The sequence below is a fragment of the Pseudorasbora parva genome, chromosome 19 (genome assembly GCF_024679245.1).
Source record: "Pseudorasbora parva isolate DD20220531a chromosome 19, ASM2467924v1, whole genome shotgun sequence".
NCBI lineage: Eukaryota > Metazoa > Chordata > Actinopteri > Cypriniformes > Gobionidae > Pseudorasbora > Pseudorasbora parva.
The window spans coordinates 4,063,800-4,070,112 of NC_090190.1; positions in this window are offsets into that span (position 1 = coordinate 4,063,800).

Sequence of the window (6,313 nt, forward strand, 5' to 3'; positions counted from 1 at the left end):
ATCGATATCAGCTGCGCTCTCCTCTCTGACCGTCAGCGAGTTGACACACACCGGCATATTCTCACTCAGCCCGGTTAACCTCTGAGCACGGCGAACGCGCGTTCTGCTGGACTTTTTCCTCATGACAGTGTGTTAGTGTTAGTGAGTGATCGGTCTGAATTTCGCGCGGGATTGCACATAAATTAATTCTACTAATCCCCGCAGATTTCGTGCTCCACATCTGAAGCGCACACACACATAGCCTACCGTAATAAAGCCGCCTCTGACATGATACAAGTGCAAACATTTGCTTCCTTTTCCAGCTTATTATTGGTCAAATACACTCAAAGAATTATCAGTGCACATCTGGAAGAGTATTAACGTAAACACAGTAGCAAACAGTTCAGGAAGAACGAGTAACAGGAACAGTGCAGGATCCATGCGTCTGTTAGTCTTAAAGGGACCGCAGTCATTTGCTATTCAAACTACAAAAAGACAAACGATCAACTGCTCTTGACTGATCAACTTGTGTAACTTTAATAGTTTTTCATCTGTACGCTATTGAATTTTTTTCCAAAGAACATTATCCAATGTTGTTTTAAATGTAATTACTATGCATTTTTTTAATTCAGTTTCTTATCTGAATGTTAGACTTACCTGAAAAAATAAAGCAGTCTGTTTAATTTGTATCTTCTATTCTATTGCATTTATTTGTGCTATTGTTTGTAATCTGTTTATTTGTTCTTATTTTATTACTGTTTACTCGTCTTTTTAAATTCAATTTACCATTCGAAATCAAGCATCTTGTGCTGTGTGTAAGCTATTGCAACACAATTACCCCATTGTAAAAAATACATTAAGATAGCAAAAAATTGTGAGATAATTTTAATAGTAATTGATCAATAATTGTTCAAATCAAAACGATGCCCAACCCTAAGGAACATGCTGGCCACATGAATTTTTAGTAAAAAATAACAATGAATAATAACAAGTTCTGTTGTCATATTAAGCATTTTATCTTATTTATTTATTTTTTTATTTTTTTACTGTGGTATCGTTTTAGTATCGATATATCGATATTTTAGTCTGATATCGTATCGAAGTCATAATTTTGGTATCGTGACAACACTAGTATGTATGTATGTTTGTCTATGTATGCATGCATGTATGTACGTACGTTTGTGTATGTATGTATGTATGTATGTATGTATGTATGTATGCATGTTTGTGTATGTATGTATGTATGTATGTATGTATGTATGTATGTATGTATGTATGCATGCATGTATGTATGTTTGTGTATGCATGCATGTTTGTGTATGTATGTATGTATGTGTGTGTATGTATGTATGTGTGTGTATGTATGTATGTATGTATGTATGTATGTATGTAGGTAAGTTTGTGTATGTATGTATGTATACATATGCATGCATGTTTGTGTATGTATGTATGCATGCATGTTTGTGTATGTATGTATGTATACATATGCATGCATGTTTGTGTATGTGTATGTATGCATGTGTATGTATGCATGTGTATGTATGTATGTGTATGTATGCATGTATGTATGTATGTATGTATGTATGTATGTATGTATACATATGCATGCATGTTTGTGTATGTATGTATGTTTGTGTATGTATGTATGTATATGCATGCATGTTTGTGTATGTATGTATGCATGTTTGTGTATGTATGTATGTATGTATGTATGTATGTATGTATGTATGTATGTATGTATGTATGTATGTATGTATGTATGTATGTATGTATGTATGTATGTATGTATGTATGTATGTATGTATGTATGCATGCATGCATGTATGCATGTTTGTGTATGTATGTATGCATGTTTGTGTATGTATGTATGTATGCATGTATGTATGTATGAATGTATGCATGCATGCATGCATGCATGTATGCATGTTTGTGGATATATGTATGCATGCATGTTTGTGGATATATGTATGCATGCATGTTTGTGGATATATGTATGCATGCATGTTTGTGGATATATGTATGCATGCATGTATGTATGCATGTATCTATCTATGTATGCATGTATCTATCTATCTATCTATCTATCTATCTATCTATCTATGTATGTATGTATGTATGTATGTATGTATGTATGTATGTATGTATGTATGCATGCATGCATGCATGCATGCATGCATGTCTATGTATGCATGTATGTATGCATGCATGTATGCATGTATGTATGCATGCATGTATGCATGTATGTATGCATGCATGCATGTTTGTGGATATATGTATGCATGCATGTATGTATGCATGTATCTATCTATGTATGTATGCATGCATGCATGCATGCATGCATGTATACATTTTTTTAAGGTATGTATGTATGTATGTATGTTTGTGTATGTATGTATGTATGTATGTATGTATGTATGTATGTATGTATGTATGTATACATATGCATGCATGTTTGTGTATGTATGTATGCATGTTTGTGTATGCATGTTTGTGTATGTATGTATGTATGTATGTATGTATGTATGTATGTATGTATGTATGTATGTATGTACGTACGTTTGTGTATGTATGTATGTATGCATGCATGCATGCATGTATGTATGTATGTATGTATGTATGTATGTATGTATGTATGTATGTATGTTTGTGTATGTATGTATGTATGTATGTATGTATGTATGTATGTATGTATGTATGTATGTATGTATGTATGTATACATATGCATGCATGTTTGTGTATGTGTGTATGCATGTTTGTGTATGTATGTATGTATGTATGTATGTATGTATGTATGTATGTATGTATGTATGTATGCATGTATATGTATGCATGCATGTATGTACGTACGTTTGTGTATGTATGTATGCATGTATGCATGTATGTATGTATGTATGTATGTATGTATGTATGTATGTATGTATGCATGTTTGTGTATGTATGTATGCATGTTTGTGTATGTATGTATGTATGTATGTATGTATGTATGCATGCATGCATGTTTGTGTATGTATGTATGTTTGTGTATGCATGCATGTTTGTGTATGTATGTATGTATGTGTGTGTATGTATGCATGTATGTATGTATGCATGTATGTATGTATGTATGCATGCATGTATGTATACATTTTTTTTATGTATGTTTGTGTATGTATGTATGTATGTATGTATGTAAGTTTGTGTATGTATGTATGTATACATATGCATGCATGTTTGTGTATGTATGTATGCATGTTTGTGTATGTATGTATGTATACATATGCATGCATGTTTGTGTATGTGTATGTATGCATGTGTATGTATGCATGTGTATGTATGTATGTGTATGTATGCATGTATGTATGTATGTATGTATGTATGTATGTATACATATGCATGCATGTTTGTGTATGTATGTATGTGTATGTATGTATGTATGTATGCATGCATGTATGCATGCATGTATGTATGCATGCATGCATGTTTGTGGATATATGTATGCATGCATGTATGTATGCATGTATCTATCTATGTATGTATGTATGTATGTATGTATGTATGTATGTATGTATGTATGCATGCATGCATGTATGCATGTATGCATGAACGTTTGTGTGTGTATGTATGTATGTATGCATGTATGCATGAACGTTTGTGTGTGTATGTATGTATGTATGCATGCATGTTTGTGTATGTATGTATGCATGTTTGTCTATGTATGCATGCATGTTTGTCTATGTATGCATGTACGTTTGTGTATGTATGTATGTATGTATGTATGTATGTATGTATGTATGTTTGTGTATGTATGTATGTTTGTGTATGTATGTTTGTGTATGTATGTATACATATGCATGCATGTTTGTGTATGTATGTATGTATGTATGTATGCATGTATGCATGAACGTTTGTGTGTGTATGTATGTATGTATGCATGTTTGTCTATGTATGCATGCATGTATGTATGTACGTTTGTGTATGTATGTATGTATGTATGTATGTATGTATGTATGTATGTATGTATGTATGTATGTATGTATGTATGTATGTTTGTGTATGTATGCATGCATGCATGTATGTATGTATGTATGTATGTATACATATGCATGCATGTTTGTGTATGTGGGTCAATGACGAATAAGGTTTTCAAGATCATTTTTTATTTTTTTTAAGCAAAACGGTTTTAAAATGCATTTTTATGTCCATACAAATGTTTGATGTTGCTTCATATTGGTTTTACAGCTTTTTAGGCAGCATTAATTCATTATTAAACAAGATTTCTGATTTTAGCACCCAGAAAATGTCAGGTGGTGCGACCATATATTAATTTAAATAAATATACATTTAATGTACTTAGCACTACTGAGAACTTGTAAATATCAGTCCTTGTAGTGTCTTAAATGCATATTGCATTATAAATTCCCCTTTCATTTCTTTATTTATTGTCTTTTTTATTCCAATTCATATAAATGGCTACTTTTCTATGTGTTCAAACACCAATTTTTCGATAAGGAGTTTTTATTTTTGTTTTTAATTGTTAAAATGATTTCTATATGTTATATAAAGTTTTACAGTTATATTTCTTACTTTATTTTGCAATTGCAGTGGAAATTGATAAATTTAAAAGAAAATATGCTGGTTGCACCACCTGACCATGACCGGTCGCACCACCTGACGTTGTGATCAATAATGATTGATATTCACAAGATTAAAGTAAAAATGTCAATGCATTTTATTCTGGTTTCAATTGCCTTTATTTTAATCATCAGACCAATTTATGTAACTCAGTAATATAATAATATTTCATTAACAAGAAGTGCAAAACAATACAGACAAAACCTCAAGGAACAAGTTAAATAAATGAAAAAATCTTTTATATGGAACTAGTGCAAATATTGGGCCCAGAATCTATCAATCTATTGTTCATTCAAATAGACTCATTAGTAACAGTAAGTCAAGATAAAAATAAATAAATAAAAACATTTGATTATCGATTCTTTAGAACGTCTCGGTTACGTATGTAACCCTCGTTCCCTGAAGGAGGGAATGGAGACGTACGTCGAACGTGACCGACTGAAAGGGAACTAGAAATTTAAAACATTTCTATTATTAACATGTAATAACTGTGTTATTAACACAAAACATAACATCTTAACTTAAGTTGTAATTTATCTAGATATACACAAAACCTTGCTTTTCTTTTGGCAAGGTACTCTGCCCTTGCAACTGGATCACTTTTTAAAGGTGTCATGAACTGGCTTTTTTGTTTTTATATATACTGTTGTCTGAGGTCAACTAATGATGTTCGTGTGGTTTTTACATTCAAAAACATCATAACTAATAAGCGATAGTCTATTTTCTACACTGGTTTTGAGGCTCTCTCCTGAACGCTGGGTTTTGATTGGTGTGTCACGGGAGACTTAGAAGTAAACGCTGTCAGTTCATTGGAGGGAGGGATTGTTTTGAAAGCGGCAACCAGAATGATTCTCGCGACCACAGGGCTCGTGAACGTCTTTATCAAACAAACACAATGATTTATTTCTCATCCACCCGCGATTGATTGAAATATTATTTTTGTATTGCTTGGCCTGCCCGATCGGTGGATAGAAGCACAAACTGCACACACACACATGGACGTGCTTATTATTCTGTAGAGGCGTGTTTCGTCAGTCGATGATGTCAGGATGAAGCACAAGACCGACGGCCTGGTGTTTATAAAAGCTTTTCTTTGACTAACAAGGACATTTGCAGCTCGGAAACTTACAGGATATTCTTATATTACCATGACCTTTTATATATCGAGCTCTATGTTGTGCGGTTTTCTCCTTGCTTGATAATGGCATCTACAAAAACAAATGAAAAAAGATTCATTTAAAGATGCAATATGCAATTGTTTTAGTATCAGTGTTGGTTATTCTTGAAGAATATGATTTTTAGATGGACAATGTGCTTAAATGGTTACCCATACCATCATAAAAAATATATATATATATGTAGATTGCACCGTTAAACAACTTAATATCTTACAAAAAGCTTTATACATTTATTAAAATGTATTTAATATATTCAAAAACATGAATTAACATGACTTTTTTCAGTTAGTTTAACTGCAATTCTGGTCGCGACACCTGACATATTGGTCGCACCACCTGACATTTCAAACTCAATTCAAATCTAACAGGCATTAATTTGGACACCTATAAAAATGTTTGACCATGTGCTCAAGGTTATAGATATTTTTTTTAATCAAATACACATTTTAATAATAACAACACATTTTCAACGTTTTCCAGGGGTCATACCGCCTGACATGATAAGTTGAATCAACCTCATCATTACTCAAAAATGTCAAATTAT